General features: G+C 40.7%; 1 protein-coding gene across 2 annotated transcripts in view; it reads right to left on the bottom strand.

Annotated features, from left to right (window-relative positions):
- FGF12 (fibroblast growth factor 12) overlaps nucleotides 1-17373 on the bottom strand; it is a 578750-nt gene that overhangs the window by 384389 nt on the left and 176988 nt on the right. The window contains exon 1 of one of the 2 annotated variants that reach the window (XM_056808685.1): nucleotides 15071-16987. The exons of the other annotated variant lie outside the window; for it this stretch is intronic. The gene's annotated coding sequence lies outside the window, so the exon portion shown is untranslated. Of the gene's footprint in view, nucleotides 1-15070; nucleotides 16988-17373 lie in introns of those variants that run through there. 2 annotated transcript variants of the gene reach the window in all.

Here is a 17373-nt window from a genome sequence, read left to right as displayed (position 1 = left end):
TCCAAAATCATGTAGTGTGGGTCACATCCTTCTCTTTTACTATCTTGTTCAGAACATTGGACAGTGCTCTCAAAGGCTAGGTGCTTGACATAAGTATATCATTTTGAGTCAATCTCCCTTGCTTAAAGCAATATGGTTCTCTTATTTGCAGAGGGAAGCAAAATTTCTTACATAATATCTACAGCCTATCTGTTATCTTGAATCACTCCCCAAGTCACTAAGGTTGGCTGTGGTCACTGTCTATCCAAGAGTGGAACCAATTTACCAAAAGGTTCACAAAGAGCAAACGCCTTATTATGGTGCTTAATTCCAGGGGAGGTATCATGAAATCTTAAGTGGACTTCCTTCTTTGATTATAAATCCTCTATCATGGCAGTGTAGAATAATGGATAGGGTTAGAGACTTGAAATCAGGGAGATCTGGGCCAAAATCATGACTCAGTCATTAAGTAATTATATGATTGTCCATGAAACATTTAACTTATGGCTCATTTTCCTCATGCATAAAATGAAAGACAACTACTGCATGGTCTCTAAAGCTTGTTCTAGCTCTGAATCAATGAGCTCATGAACTTCTTGGTCATAAAATTGTGCCCATTTTTGCAAGTGCATGAGGCAAAGAAGATAACTACAGCTTAAATTTGATGCATGCTTTATTGATAATCTACACATTTCTCTAAATCTGTGAACCTATTATGCATTGTAGCTCTTTCTAAGAATCCTCCTAGACACAAAAGTAAATGTAAGTGCCTAATCCAACCTAATGAATATTTATTAAGCTCTCATTTTGGGTAAGATAATATGGAGCATGGAGTAGTAGGTGAGGAAAATGAGGCCTCAAGAAGAAAAGTGACTTTCCCAGCTCACAGACATAAATGGTATAGCTGGAACTTCAACTGAAAGTCTTGCCTCACTGTGTCAAAATGAAGGAAAACTACTCTCACAATTTCCCCCATATGATCTTTTGGTTCCTTTTATTCCATTCAGAAGCACATCACATGAATCCAGGATCCAACTTGGAGTGTGGAACTACTGATGAGAAATTCAGCATAAAAGCTTGAGTTTTAGATTAGTATTCATGTAATATTAAGCAAATAAAAGAACCAAAGAAGAAAAGTGTCCAGCACACAGGATAAATCTTTTAGGGAGAATTAATGGGATGATATGGAAAATAATATCACTGGATGGGATTACATACCTAGGTAAAAACCTGCCCTGATGAATGAACCATCCACATCAAGAACATTATTGGGTCCATTTAAATACTGAATCAGTTAACTAATCAATAAATATTATTACGCAATTACTATGTGCCAAACACTGTGCTAAGTACTAGAGATCCAGAGGGAAAAAAGGCAAAAGAGTATCTGTCCTGAAGGAGTTTATTTTCTAATAGAGAAAAAGCATGAATAAAAGTAGCTTTCACAGTTCTAGGCAGCATCACAATGAATGGGCATGGATTTCAAAGGCAATATTAGCTTAAGTGGTCTAAGATTGGAATGCATGGTAAAACAAATGGATTCTGGGAACATTGAAGCTGACCACACATACACACACAGAGAGAGAGAGAGAGAGAGAGAGAGAGAGAGAGAGAGAGAGAGAGAGAGAGAGAGAGAGAGACAGAGAGAGACAGAGACAGAGACAGAGACAGAGAGACAGAGAGAGAGACAGAGAGAGAGACAGAGAGACAGAGACAGAGACAGAGAGAGAGACAGAGAGACAGAGAGACAGAGAGACAGAGACAGAGAGAGACAGAGAGAGACAGAGACAGAGAGAGACAGAGAGACAGAGAGAGAGACAGAGAGACAGAGACAGAGACAGAGACAGAGACAGAGACAGAAACAGAGAGAGACAGAGAGAAACTGCTGATTCTTTATTCCCCAGATGTCCACCTAAGCAAGACTCATAATCCCAACATTGGCTCCTAAGGAGTTGTCATTGCTGATCATAGAGGTGGCAAAAAATCTCTAATGATGTTCTATTTTAGCTCATGTTCTTTCCTTCAACATTCATTCTCACCATTTTCTCTAACATGAGCAAAGGGATAATTACTAACAACTAATGTTTTCAAAATATTTTTCAGAGTATAATTAGGAGATATTTTTGGCTATGCCTTTGAACTATAGTCAATTCAGCAAACATATATTAGGTGTAGATAATAAATTCCCAAAGACAAAAATGAAATATGTATCACCTTGAAGTTCTTTTCAGAGGAAACAGGTACATGGAGAAATAAATTCAAAACATTCAAAGTTAATTCCACATAATTTTTAGAAAAAGGCAACCACTAAAACCTTGGGGATTGATAGATCTAATAGCACTTGAGCTATACCTTTTATAAAACTCAGATAAACAGGGAGAGCATTCTAGCAATAGAATAAGCCTTTGTAATGAAATGGGACAGGAGAGAGAGGATACTACCTACAGTTAGCAAAACTTTAGATTAACTTGGGTGGTACATAAAATTAGTGAGGGAGAGAAATAAGATGTATACCAATAAATGTAAATTAGAGCTACGTGGTTTAAATGTTTGTGTGTTGTGATGCAAAACAACTGCTTTATCAGAGTCATTGGATGACCAAGTCTGTACTTTTTTTTTATGTTGAAAAATTCAAATAGAAAAAAAACTTGCCACTTGTTCATGAATGTAAAAGATTTAGGCTGAAAGTCCACTTAATCTGTCTATTAACACAAATATCTTGGACGGGGAGAGTAGAAGGAAGATAAGCCAAACTCAGAAACAAACAGAAGGAAAAGAAAGATATGATTCATATTTGAGGTATCATGAAGCATTTCCAGTGATCTCAATCTGGTCCCTGACACAAAAAGGTCATCTTTTCAAAAACATCAAAATCCTCATGATTTTTTATGGGTGCTATTAAGGTTGGGAACCCCAGGGGGTGACATCTGGAAATGTAGGGAAGATACAATCAAGGGGTTCAATCACCTTGGGCCTAACAGCATACATACAAAAGCATAAAGACACTACTGATATTAAAAAGATGGATGTGGGGAGAAGAGGCAAAATTCTTGTGTGTGTGGGTGTATTTTATTTGCTTCGGCAAAGAATATTTTTTTCAAGTTCTCTGGCCTAACCAAATTGGTCTTCTTCTAGTTTCTCCAACAATAATATCACATCTCCCACTTTCTGCCCTTATTCTGGTTATTTCCCATTCCAGGAACATTTTCCCTGCTTATCTTAAACTCAGAATCCCTAATTTCCTTTAAGACCCAACTCATGTATCATCTTCTATATGAGTCCTTTCCATCAAATGATTGAACATTGTGCTTGAATTTTTCTAAATCATCAGGTTTAAAAGGTGTATAGTGTCTTACAGACACCAAGTTCCCTTCTTTATTAAAGGTGGGTACTTCCCTCAATGGAAATAAACTTCTGTCTAAACTATCTGGTGTTACTGTTTCTAGGCTACTTGCTCCATTTTCAATGTTAGGATTATTGGCTGTTGGAGCATGGGGGTTGGAGATTAGAGCATTAGTGGAGGGGAGGGCAGGGGGAAGGACTGGGACAGGAACAGGGGGTGGGGCTGGAGCATGAGCATGGGTGGGGGGGAGGGCAGGGGGTTATTGGTTTGCTGTCTCTCTCCTCTATTTCCCCATATTTACAACTATTATAATTTTCCTCTGAGTGGGTAAAAAAAATTTTTGTATACACTTACAGTTAGAAATTTTTGGGGTGCAGTATGCTTATGTTTAGTGATCAATTGGGGAGACTAGTCCCCCAATCATCATCAGGGGGGATTGTGAATTTTAAAAGTCTCCATCTTGGTCTAGCACCCAAAAATTGTGCACACCCACACTACACGGGCATGTGCTAGTCAATGACAAATCAGAAATAACTAACTGCCCACCTGGGCTGTCCTAAGCTAAGCTAGAGCCAACCATTGGCACTTGTGAGACACAGGAAGTGAGGTAAGGAACAGCCTCTGGATTTCGCTCACTTCCTGTGGAGAGAGCTAGACGCCAGTTGGTGTTAGGAGCTTGGAGGGAGAGGACTCCCACAGACAGCTTTCCTTCAGATCACTCATGTGAGTTAAGGACTGATTCTTTCCACCTTTGGGCCTAGAACTCCCTCTGCCTTGGTCAGAGGTTGAGTAGCCCTTTCCCTTTTCTCTTTTCTCCTTCTCTCCCTCTCCTTTCCCTACTCCCAGTGTGATTAAACCTCCATAAACTCCATTCTGACTTGAGTGTTTCATTTTTAGGAATTTCATAAGAAAATTCCTTGGCGGCCATTGTTCAATATTATAACATAAATCCCAAAAGCCTAAATTTTCACCATTACAACTGAGAGCCAGGTCTAGAGACAGGAGGTCCCGAGTTCAAATCTGACCTCAGATACTTCCTAGTTGTATGACCCTGGGAAAACCTCTTAACCCCCATTGCCTAGGTCTTGCTGTTTTTCTGCCTTAGAACCAATATATACTATGGATTTTAAGGATTTTAAGACAGATTTTTTAATACTTGCTGATTGATTTATGGGAAAATTGGGAATGTAAATTCTATATTCTATGATCCTTTATCCAGAGTATAAGTTCTCAATATTTTCCTCTGTCATGGACACTTTTGGCAATCTGGTAAAGTCTATGGGTCCTATCTTTGAACAATGTCTAAAATTCATGAAACAATTTAAATTTAAAAAATTTCACAGGATAAACTACATGGAATTACAAAGAAAGCCAAAATTAATAAAAATAAGAATATAATTTCCATATCCAAGATAAAAGAATACATGAATTCTATATATGGAATCCTTGGGGGTTTGGGAGCTCCAAATTTAGGACCCTCAAACCAGAATGATGAATAAATGTGAGAAGAGAAAATCTTTGATCATTTGCCCATGTTATTTTAGGTATTTTCTTTATTTTTTCATTGTCTTTTTTTTCTTTCAGCCTTTTTTTTAAGGTGCTTCACTCAGTAACAACAAGTAGTCTGGGATTGAGGCATCCACCGTTCTCTATCCACAATTCATCTCACATATCCATTACCCTTTTTTTGTTATTATCATATTGGCCCAGATAATATTTTCTTTCTAGGACCAATGTTATAACCTCCCAAGACATCTCAACTTTCCAAATTCTCTCCTTTTCAATGATTTCTCCAAATTGATGCCAGATCAATCTCCCTGGAGCACGGCTCAAATTCTCCCTCTCTAATGCTTGAGCATCTTTAATAACTCAACATTGGTTGCAGAAAAGAAGCTAACCACTGTTTCTTGGCATTCAAATTTCAATATGATCCCAACTGACCTTTTTTGCCTTATTTCCCATTCCTCTTTGATAAAAATTCCTATGATGTAGCTGGAGTAGACTACCTCGAACAAAACCTTTTTCTACCCCGATACCTTTGTTAATGTTGTTTCCTCTACTTAGAAATTCAATAAATATGCATTTAGTACCTTCTCTGTACAGAGCCCTATGCTAGGTACCAGATGGACAAAGATGCCAAAAAAAACCCTACATTTCTCCCGTTCTCATTGAACCTCTAGTTTAAAAGGAGGCATATGCTAATCACACAAATAAATGTGACACAAAGTACAATGAAGCAAGGCAAAGGACACAGCTTGATAAAGTGATTTAGAATATTTCAGAAGAAAGACATCATTGTCATTCAAGGATATCAAAGGAGGTAACCTGGAGAAGGAAGTTTCTTGGAAGAAGAAAAGAATTCCAACATGGAGAAGTATGAGAGTGTGTGTGTGTGTGTGTGTGTTTAGAAAATGGCCTCCAACTGGCATGGAGACAAAGAGGGGATGATAAGATTGGGAAACAGCAGCCAAGTTTGGTTAAATGGAAAATATCATATGTGAACGACCTCAATATTTAAGATGACTTTAAAGGCATGCTTGATCTAGGTTGTGGAAGGCCTTACAATGAAGCTGTGGAATTTTTGTTTTCTAAAGGAAATAGGGAACCATTGTAGCTTTTTAAATTTCTTTCCCTAGAGATTAGTTTTTTTTAGAAAAAGATTATAATTTAGTTGCATGAGAGCTAGATCACAGAGCGATAAGCCTGGGAAATGAAAAAAATGTTTAGAAATAATATTCCAGGTCAGACTTAATGAATGCATAAATTAGTATTGTGTATGAAGACAACAAAAACCAGGATCAGTAGGATATGACAAATGACTGGCCACAGAAAGTTTTGAGGCAAGCCTCCAAGATGACTTCTGAGTCTTAAATGGGAAGATTGGAAAGATATTATTCCAGTCACATAATTAAATATAGTGACAGTTTTTTTTGGGAAGCCGATGAGTTCAATTCAGGACAGACTGAGTCTGAGGTTCTAGCAGGAAGAATGAAGAATATTATAGCTGGGAACTGGAAATGAAGGACTAGAGCTGGGGGGAGGGGGCATCTTAAGGCTAATTATCTCCATGTGTGAGTCACCTGGATAGAGGTGATAATTCAAACCATCGGAGGGGATGAGATCATCCAAGGAGAGTGTAAAGCAAAGAGGAAAGTGGACTGAAAATATGACAGAATGGAATGAATAACCCTTGGATTTGAGTTTGAAAATGTGGGTTTGAAATTTACTTCATTACTTTATAAGTGTAGGACTATGAGCAAGTCACTTCCTCTTTAGATTCTTCTGTTTCTTCATCCATAAAATGAGAGGATCATTGAGTGTCTTCTGATTCTTTATGACCCTATGGACTATACTATCCTTTTTCTTGCCAAAGATACCTTAGTGGTTTGCCATTTCTTTCTCCAGTGGGATAAGCCAGCAAGAAGTTAATTGACTTGCCCTGGGTCACACAGCTAGTGTCTGAGGCCAGATTTGGACTTGGGTCTTCTTTATTTCTTGCCATCTAGTCCAGGGAGGATGTGACAGAGACTGGCACCAAAATAAAAATGCCAGGCTGAAGAGTATTTGAAATTGATCACCTCAATGGGGGAGGGGCCTGAGGAGAGGAGAGGACTCTGGCTGGTAGAGGAGTTGGCCGTTCTTAGTCTTGAGAAGTCAAAGTCAGTAGGTGGGAAAAGACTTTCTCCTGAGGGTTACCCACTTTTCCTGCTGGTGACTGGAAATCTTCCCCCCCCCACCACCAACACTTTCCAATTGAAGGGACTTCTAAAGAGAAACCTGAGCAGACTTTACCTCAGCTCCTGTTGCCCTGAGTCTGAACTGTGGTCAAGGGGCCAAACCCAGGGTGAGTCAACCTGACTTTCTCTCAGGGAGGTTCAGGCTGCCAAGGCCTGAGTTCCCCCCAAACTCAAGGAGGGAGGGGAAAGGGTTAGATAGAGACAGGGACCCCCCCTTTCCCCACTTTCCTTTTCCCATTCTTCCCTGCCCATTATTCCTTTTGTATTACCTGATTGAGTTGACATTAAAAGTTATCTGTTACCCAAGATGAGTGTGAGTGAACAGATCATGGACAGACCCTTTGATCTCGAGTAGTGAATGGGGGACAAGAGGGACAAGAGTGAATTAGGGAGAGCAGCTTTAGATATGGAGAAAAGGCAGAAGGGAGAAATCTTCAAACCCCCTCTCCTCTCTCTGAGCTAACCCATTACATCAGCTCTCTCCCCTGAACCCCACTTTGAAAAGGGATGTTCTCCTCTCTTTCTCCCTTCAATACTGAAAGGTCAAACCCCTCGAGTTACAACTTAACCTCCTTTATAATACAAGGGTAGGACTATAAAACAGCTAAGATCTCTAAACTCACTGATACAGTAAATGAGACTTTGGATCATAGTATCTCCAAAATCAAATGAAATATTAGGGACTCTGTCATCCAGCTAATGTTTGATTCTCTGCGTTATATCATTCAGCCTTAGCTTAAAGCCCTCCAGTGAGGGAAAAACCAATGTTTCCTTCTCGAAAGGCAATCCACTTCTGGAAAACTCCAAGTGGACAGAAACTTGTCCTGATATCAAACCTAAACAGGATTCTCAGTATTTCACCTCATTGTTCCTATTTCTCTTTAGGGCTTAGCAGAGGCTGAATGCCACTAGAAGATTGCTGCTATGCTAAATCAACAAGCATTGCTTAAGTGTTTGTGTTGTGCCAGGAACTGTGATAAGCACTTGGGATACAAATATATGCAAAAAAGGAAGACATGCCCTCCCCTTGGGGAGTTTACAGTTTAATTGGGGAAGAAAACACATGGAAGGAAGCAGAAATGGGGAAAAGAGCATCATTTCAAAGGAAAAAGCAGAGCTGGGGAGAGAAATGAAAGATGGCTGGGTTGGGCACTACTTAAAAATGGAGTTTCTAGGAAGAACTCATCAGTGGTAAAAGGAGGACACAGGATGAGAGGGATGTGCCAGGGTAAGAAAAAAAACCCAAAGATTGAGGCAACTTTCAGGGTGAGAAGACTTCTGAGGTGGCAAAGTGCAAAGAGATAACTAAAAGGATAGTCAGCAGAGACATGATATGGAAGTCTCTCCCAGCTTACCATGCCCAGTTCTTTCAATAATTCATCATTCATTACAAACTCTAAACTTTTCATCAACCTCTGGAACTCTAGTGTGTCAATGCGCTTTATAAATTATAGTGCCCAAAATTGATTCCAAACAGCCACATATGAACAATATAGAGAACATCATGTTTTTATGCTTAAACTCAAAAGAAAGAAAATATGTGAATTGCATTCGGTTTATTGAATGGGCAGGAGGGAGAGGTTATGATAAACCCATATTGTCTCAAAGGATCTTATTATCAGCAGATTCTTTATATATGCATCTTTTTAACAACAGAGAGAAAATGAGAGTTGGTCCTGAGCCGAGATTTAGTTGAAAAAATGTGAAAAGCTATTACCATCACTAAGTGAAATGGTGGAGAGAGTGTTGGACCTGAACTGAGGAATTAAGCACTTACTAGCTATGAAACCTTGGGCAAATCATTGAAGCTTTGGCTGGCTAACTTTCCCCTTCTGTAAAATGTAGACAATAATAGCACCTGCTTTACAGGGTTGTTGCGAGGACCAAATGAGAAATATCTGTAAGTCTGAAAATGCTTAATACATTCTAGCTATAATTCTTATTATTACTCTTATTAAAGACTGGGAAATTAGAGTTCGTAGAGATAATCCTAGTTATTTGGCTAGTAAATGTGAGCTTGAGGACTGAAAATTGGACTTTTACAAAAAATTGATTTTGTTTTCAATTGTACTATGGAATAAGATCATTGATGCCAAGTCAAAAAGGGTCACAGTCTGTCGTGTCCAACTTCAGGCCCCCTCTTTATTTTGCAGATGAGAGTACTAAGGCCAAACTAGGGAAAACACCCCCTGGCCTCTGTTTCAAGGAGTAACTGCTAAAATTCAAGAGTAACTGCAATGGAAGAGAAGATTGAATGATGGCAACAGAGAACTTAAGAGGGTCTCCATTTAGCTTTAGTTCCATTTAACTTGTAGTCTTTGCCTCTGGGTAGCACTCTCACTTTCTGGGAAGTGGTATGATAATTGGATTTATCGCCCTGTGCTAGGATAGTAGGAGGTGAGGGATAACTGATCAATCATAGAAGATGCCCTCTGGATCCTGGATCTGGCACCAGGTGGAATGGTCGCCATTCTACATCAACATCAGTGCTCTGTACCAGGAGCAAGCAGACTGAGAGGCAGATGGCTGCTTACCAAGATGCAATGTTTAATCATCCCCAACACATGTCCTGAGAGCCTTACTCATCATCAACAAACAACATGAGAAAGTCGGTCCAATTAAGTGAGGGCTCTGAGGAGGCCCATAAATGATTTACCCCTGAAAGCACAAAATGGGCATCTTTGGGCATCACTGGAGAAAACCAATCATACCTTTCTAAGCATCAAAATGGTGACAAATTTTCCCTTTTGGTGCACTTTCACAAAAAGCCTTGCCTGTCCAGAACATTCACCATCCTTTTCAACTAAAGGTCTCCCGTGGTGCTTCTAATGGGTCTGGGAGCACTCATGTATGGAGCTGGAAGAGCCTGGGCCACTCTCTCCAAGTGAGCCTTTGAACAATCACATGGTCCACAGATCCCTCCAGAGAGAAATATAGAAGATTAAAAGGGACTTCTATCACTTTTCCTCTGAACTTGAATACAAACTAAATACATACAGTCAAGTCGGCTAAAGCTAGACATTTCAAGTGAGAAGTGGCCTAAAAAGGCATCTAGGCTAACCCTTAATTTTACACATGAAAAAACTGAGACACATGGAAAGGAAGTGACTTGCTTAAGATTACAAGGAAATAAACGACAGATTGGGTTACACTGCAGGTCCTCTGATGCCAAATTCCACAGTATTTCCTCAGTATCATAAATGAGGTTGATGCTTAATAGATGATGCTCACATTTGGGTTTCATTTTCAAAGCTGCAAATGAAGAATGCATCACTGTGAGCTGATTTGGACCTCTTCTTTGTCACAGATGTTTGTTCATTGACTTACAGAAGGGGTCTGACCAGGAGGGAGCTCTGAGGTTCGAGCACAGAAAGCAGGACTCACAAGACAAGGGTGTATAAGACGTGGTTGATTCACAGACGATACTAGCTTGGACTGTGTTGGGCTTCATCACTGATAACATGCACAAAGACCTCAAAATCCCGTCAGGGAAGTGGCTTAGAAGGTTTAAGAAGAATTAAAGAAGAAGGTTAAGAAGAATTAAGAAGAATTAAAAAGAAAAAAAGAAAAGAATTGACTATTGAAATAGTCTAAAGAAGAAAACAAAAAAATAGGTATCAAAAATTAAAAGAGTGAATTCACCATCAATGAAGAGAAAATTAAATCATTCATTAAGAGCTATTGTGTCCAATTATATATCAATAAATTTAACAATCTAATGGATTTTATGTGCCCAAAAAATATAAATTGCCCAGATTAACAAAAGAGGAAATAGAATAGTTAAATAATCCCATCTCAGAAAAAGAAATTGACAAAGCATCAATGAATTCACTAAGAAAAATTCCCCAGTGCCAAGTGTATTCACAAATGAATTCTATCAAACATTTAAAGAACAATTAGTCCCAATACTATATAAACTATTTGGGAAAATGGGCAGAAAAGGGATCCTACAAATCCTTTTTATGACAGAAATACATGCTGTACTTAAGCCAGGAAGAGCAAAAACAGAGAAAGAAAATTATAGGTCATTTTCATTCATGAATATAGATGCAAAATTTTAAAATAAAATAAAATAGCAAGGAGACTACAGCAGTATAACACAAAGATCATTCACTATGACCAGGTGGGATTTATACCAAGAATGCAGGACTGGTTTAATATTAGAAAAACAATCAGCATAATAATCAATAGTTAAACTAACAGAAATCATATAATTATCTCAGTAGATGCAGAAAAAGTGTTTAACAAAATACATTACACCTTCCTATTAAAACATTAGAAAGCATAGTTATAAATGGATCATTCATTAAAATGATAAATAGTATTTGCCTAACAGCAAGTATCTTCTGTAATGTGGATAAGTTAGAAGCTTTCCAAATAAGATCAGAAATGAAGCAAGTATAGCCATTATGACCACTATTATTTAATATTGTATTAGAAATGTTAGCTTTAGCAATAAGAAGAAAAAAATAAATCAAAGGAATTAAACAAGGCAATGAGAAACCTAAAGTATCACTCTTTGCAGATGATATGATGGCATACTTAGAGAATCCTAGAGAATCAACTAAAAAACTAGTTGAAAAAATTGATAACTTTTTGTAAAGTTACAGGATACAAAGTAAATCCACTAAAATCATTAACATTTCTATATATTACCAACAAAGTTCTGCAGTAAGAAACAGAAAAAGAAATTCCATTTAAAATAAATGTACATAATATAAAATATCTGGGAATCTAATTGCCAAGAGAAATTCAGGAATTATATGACTACAATTATACAATATTTTTCGCACAAAGAAATTCAGATGTAAACAACCAGAAAAATATTAATTGCTCATGGGTAGGCTGAGCTAATGTAATAAAAATGACAATTCTATCTAAATTAACTTACTTGTTCAGTGTGTAAGGAGATAAATTAAGGGTTTAACTAAATATATATGAGGATTCTAAATTAATATTGTGGTCGCCACCTGACTAAGTCAAGCATTGGAGCAATATTTAGTTAGATAGGCTAAATACCTTCTCTATCTTTGTATTTCTCTACTTTCACTCTTTCTACCTCTTTCATAAATAAAAGCTATTAAAGTAAAAAAATATGTGGTCACCAATTTAAAATATTATACCTCAAGCCAAAATGACTTTTAATAGCTTTTATTTATAAAAAGGGTGGAAAGAGACCCTGTCAGACTAAATATTGCTCCAGTGCTCAGCTCAGTCAGGCAGGACTTGTTAACCCTCAACCAGAGGGGAGTTCCACCCACAGGGCCTCCTCCAAGAAGGGAAGGCCTCTTGGAAACTAATCTCTCTCCAGAAGCCAGGAAAGGAAGACCAGATACTCATTCACCCAAGAGGCAGTCCAAGATCCTCTAAACTCCAGATTAAGGCTGAAGAGAACTACTGAAGACTATCTCCAGACGCCTGCTTGCAGAAGACTCTGTCCAGCTGAAGAAGTTCAGGGATTTTATATTGACTTCTTGTCCCTTCCCCTCTTTACAAGGGCTAATCACAGCTTCCAAATTGCCTAGCACTGCCCCACAGGGGCAGTGCTTGTGGTATCTACTTCTTACCTCTGAAGGTGTTGACTTATCATAGGCTTCTGAAGGTATCAAAGAGATAATAAGAAGTGGGTAAGAGTCCTTTGTACAAAAATATTTATAGCAGCTCTTTCCGTGGTGGCAAAGAATTGGAAATTGAAGGAATGTCTATCAATTGGGGAATGTCTGAACAAATTGTGGTACATGCTGGTGATGGAATACTTCTGGGCTGTAAGAAGAGATAAGCAAGATAATTTGAGGAAAAGCTGGAAAGATCTAAATGAACTGATGCAGAGTGAAATAAGTAGAACTGGGAGAACACTGTACACAGTAACAACAATAGTGTATGATAATTGTGAAAACTTGGCTGCTCTCAGCAATGCAATGATTCAGGACGATCCTGAAAGACTGATGATGGGAAATGATATCCACCTTCAGGAGAACCGTTGGAGTTGGATGGTTGCAGATCAAAGCCTATTATTTTTCACATCAGTGTATTTATGGTTTTATTTTGGGATTTTGGTTATATATGAGAGTGTTGTTACAATAATGACCAATTTGGAAGTACATTTTTCATGATAATGAAAATTAAATTATTTTTTTTTTAAAACAGACCAGGTGAGAGGCAATGAATGAATGAAGCATTTTAAAGGACTTACTCTATGAAAAGTACTCTGCTCACCTCTGGTGATACAACCAGGAAAGTAAGCTAGTCCAAGCAATTTGACAGCGCCGAGGTCTCAGGCAGCAAGAAATTGCCTTTCTGTGACCCCAGTGATTGTGGTTGTAGCCCATGCAAGAGTCATCCCCTCAGCTGCTTTTCCACAAAAGTTGCTTCCCAGGTGATGACTGAGGGTGCTAGATAAGAATTGTTGGAATCTCCAAGACTCTTGGATTCAGAGTTCTGGATTTCCTTCATTAAAGATGTTGGGTTCTTACTCCTCCCTCATGGTGGCTGCTGGCTTTCCTGCTCTGGGAATGGAGGAACTGAACCAGGGTGGGAGGGTAATTCCAAGAAAGACACTGTATTGGGGGTGGGCAAGCACTTGTTAAATTCTACTATGTGCCATGGACTGTCCTAAGAGCTTTACAACTATTATTGCATTTGATCTTCACAGCTATCCTATGAGGTAGGTGCTATAATTATCCCTATTTTATAATTGAGAAAACTGAGGCAGAAAGTGGACAAATTACTTGTCCAGGATCATTCAGTTAGCAAGTATCTAACACCAGATTTTAACTCATCTTCTTCTGCCTTGAGGTCTGGCGTTTCCCCCCGTGTCACATAGTTTATAGGTGGAAAGGATGAGTCATTTGGTTGGATATGTGGAATGAGCCTCCTTCCTCTCCAAGGGAAAGCAAAGCAGGCTTGGCGAGGCAGGGTTGATCTTGTTGGTCTCTGAATCCCATTGTTTAACGATGTGCCCAGTACACAGCGTCAATGATTACTAAATGCTTGCTCAGTAGCTGAATGAATTCTTCAAAGTTGATACATCATATATTGCTAAGGACAAACTGCAGCAAGTCAGACTCCAAGATGATGACAGGCAGGATTGAGGCTCAGAATTGCCTTCGGTTTGCCCTGTGACTGTAGGGACATTTTTTAAAGAAATCGAAATGAAAACAAATCCAAATGCTGCCTGTCCTTCCAAGCCCAGACCCTCCCTTACTGGCTTGGCCAACCTTCGGGGCTGTTCTGAGAACCACGAGTGAGGATTCTGGAGAAGCCTTCCTCTCTCCCGGCTTCAGGTGGCAGCTAGCCCGGCTCCGAACGGCTCTCCAGTGTGGCCCTCTGGTCTTCGGTGGCCTCTGTCTCCTCAGATTCTTGGGGTAATGCCTCCCCTAAATGTAAGGTCCTTGAGTAGCAAGATGGAAACCGGGGCCATTCAGGGAATTTGAAGCGAGCATCCTGGGTTTTGAATCCAGACCCTACACCGAGTCCCTCTGCACCTCTTCTTCAGGCTTCTGGTGGGATCCTGGTGGCCCGCTCTGTGTCTTGCATGTAACAGGGCACTGAACATGTCCATTTGAATGGAATCCAATAGCTGGGGCCTGCCCGAGAAGATCTTTAATGATGATTTTCCATGGGGACTCGAAGCCTTGTCCTGGGCTAAAAGTGAACTGGATTAAACAGGGGCCCAGGCTCAAGGCCATTCAGTGGCCTCATCCCTCTGCCCAGAGCCTGGGCTGGATCTGGAAGGGTGGGTTCTCCTTCCCCTCCGCTTCTAGTCCAGCTCCCTCCTGTTGCTTACTGACTTACTCTGCCTCCGTTTGCATGCACTACGTGAGGGCTTTGGACGAGACGCCCCCTGCGGCCTTTCAGCTCTGGGCGTTGCTATTCTCATAGCCCACATCAGTGCTAGCTTGATTCTCTCCCAGAATGAATAGAAACATACATAAAGGCATGTAATATAGCCACATATTACACGGCGTGATAGATACACCTACATAATAGGGAAACGGAAAATAAGACTTACTAATAGTAGACGAGACGAATTAAGGGTGACGTGGGTCTTCTTGGGTGTCTTTGAATCCCTCCCTTGTTTGGAGGTGCAGAGGTCAGGGGGACCCCGTTAGGCAGCTTAGGTAGACTCCGGAATGGAGGGCTGAATCGGCAGCAGAAAGACCTGAGAAGCCCCAGGCAGTGGCCGGGGCACCCCGGCGAGCCACTTAACGTCTGCTTGCGTCAGCGACCCGCTCTGTCAAGCGAGGCTAATAAGAGCTCCCAAGGACCCATTGGAGCATCTGAAACCCCTTTATAAATGCTGGCGATGAGTCGGTCAGTCGTTAGGGCAGGATTGCGCGCGAGCCTGTCGATATGCAGAAGGCCACCAGAGGGCAGCAAAGCATAAAGAATAAAATCGGCTCCTAGCCGGGCATTCACTCCCTCGGAAGGTTTCCTGAGAAAGTTTGGAGCTGTAGACCGGCTGACAGAGAAATGAGCTTCCGGGCCATCTAGGCCAAGCCCTTGATCTCACATGGGCAGAAACGGGAGCCCCAGACGGGAAATGCCTTTCCAAACGTCCCAATGGAGGTAGCTAAATCGAAACCAACCGGAGCCTGGCTGGGAACACGCAGCTCCTCCCAGTTGATTCCCAGGACTTTTCGCCTCCCCAGAAAAGGAGTGGTGTGGGAGAACCCACAATCCCCAGCTAGAACCCGGGTACCCGGGCTCCCAGCGGGGTCTGACAGGCACCTCTGTGTAAGTTTAAGCAAGCCATTTCTCTTCTGAGTTGATGTTTCCACCGGGAAAATGGGACTAGAATTGTGTGGTTCCAAGGAAAACTATAGACTATTTCCTCATCCCTCCCTCAGGTAGTGAATGCAGATTTTACCCTACAGAATATGGGTGTCTTGTGCTCTAGGGCTGAGTCCTCTCGTGCAGGCACATAATAATTAACTATTCTTCCAGAGTGTGGGGAAAAGCCCACCAGAAACATGACTGGAAATGGTTCCAGAGGACAGTCGGCATTTGAGTTCCCTCAGCTTCTCCTGCTTCCGGCACTGCCTTCTCTTCCCCTTCCACATTTCTGGCCCATTTGTGCCCTCTTAGTGTGGTTACTCATTTTGCTGATGCCCATTTCAGCCCCTCGCAGCCTCAGTGTTCTCATCTGTACAATGTGGGCAACAATAGGACGAGTTTAGCGGTGAACAAATGGGGGAATGTAGGGAATGGGTTGCTCTTCTCGTTTTTTATTTTTGGTATTAGGTTGCATTGCAATGTGGCCTGTACTCTGTGATCTTTCTAAACATCTTTCCCATGAATCTTCCTCACATTTTCTCTTGGTCCTTTCTTCTTCTTCTTCTAGCTGTTTTCCAGAGTACCCTCCATGGCCATCTCCTCAGCTCTGTACAGGCTGATTCTCGAAATGCCAAGAATCGCATTGGTGCCTCACTTCCCCCTCTAAAAATTCCGAGTTTCCCCCAGGGCTGGACTCGGGTCACCCCTAGTGCATTGAGTTGAGAACCCAGGTCCTTCCCAAGTAATACTGAACTTATTCATGTGTCAACGTGTTCTGTTCCTGCTTCGGAGTGGAAGCTCCTCGAGGACACTCTTCTTGTCTTCCCAGAATCACAGAACTGGAGAACTGGAAGGGATCTTTTCATCATCCAGGCTGACCAAATCCCACACAAGAGCATATAATCAGAAAAATTTGGACTGCATCTCCCAGAATTCTTTTCTTGTCCCAAGAATCCTTTCCCCTTTGTTCACATTTGCGTTGGTTACATTTGTATGTAAGTTTGGGGTAACGCCTCCCTCGCTCTCTCTATTTTCCACGTGGGAGGCTGGTGAGCTCTCTCTGTTTCTCTAGCCTTTTATTTTCCTTTTGCTTCAAGTTTCATTATTTCTATATAACTTTCTAAATAGAATACTTGGAGTGTTGGAGATCTACCAGCGCTGGTACTTCTTGTTCTTGCATTGAATAGAATAGCCACGTAGACAACCTGGTTAGAAGCTGCACGTGGAACTTCCCAAGAAATGTTCCCCAAGTCTTTCTAACTGGGTAGCCCCTATTAGGGGGCACTTAGTTGGCACAATGGATAGCTCATTGGGCCAGGAATGAAGAAGACCTGAATTCAAAGTCAGTCTCAGTCACTCATTAGCTATGGGGCCCTGGCCAAGTTACTTAACTCTGTTTGCCTCTGTTTCTTCAACTGTAAAACAAGCTAGAGAGGGAAATGGCAAACCCCACACTGTCTTTGCCACGAAACCCCCAACTGGGCTCATGAAGAATCTGACATGACTGAAGTGATAGAACAACAGGAGCAACCAGCCCCA

This window comes from Monodelphis domestica, chromosome 8, assembly GCF_027887165.1.
Source record: "Monodelphis domestica isolate mMonDom1 chromosome 8, mMonDom1.pri, whole genome shotgun sequence".
NCBI lineage: Eukaryota > Metazoa > Chordata > Mammalia > Didelphimorphia > Didelphidae > Monodelphis > Monodelphis domestica.
The sequence above is the reverse complement of the archived record's forward strand: the minus strand, read 5'-3'. Positions and strand labels throughout refer to the sequence as shown.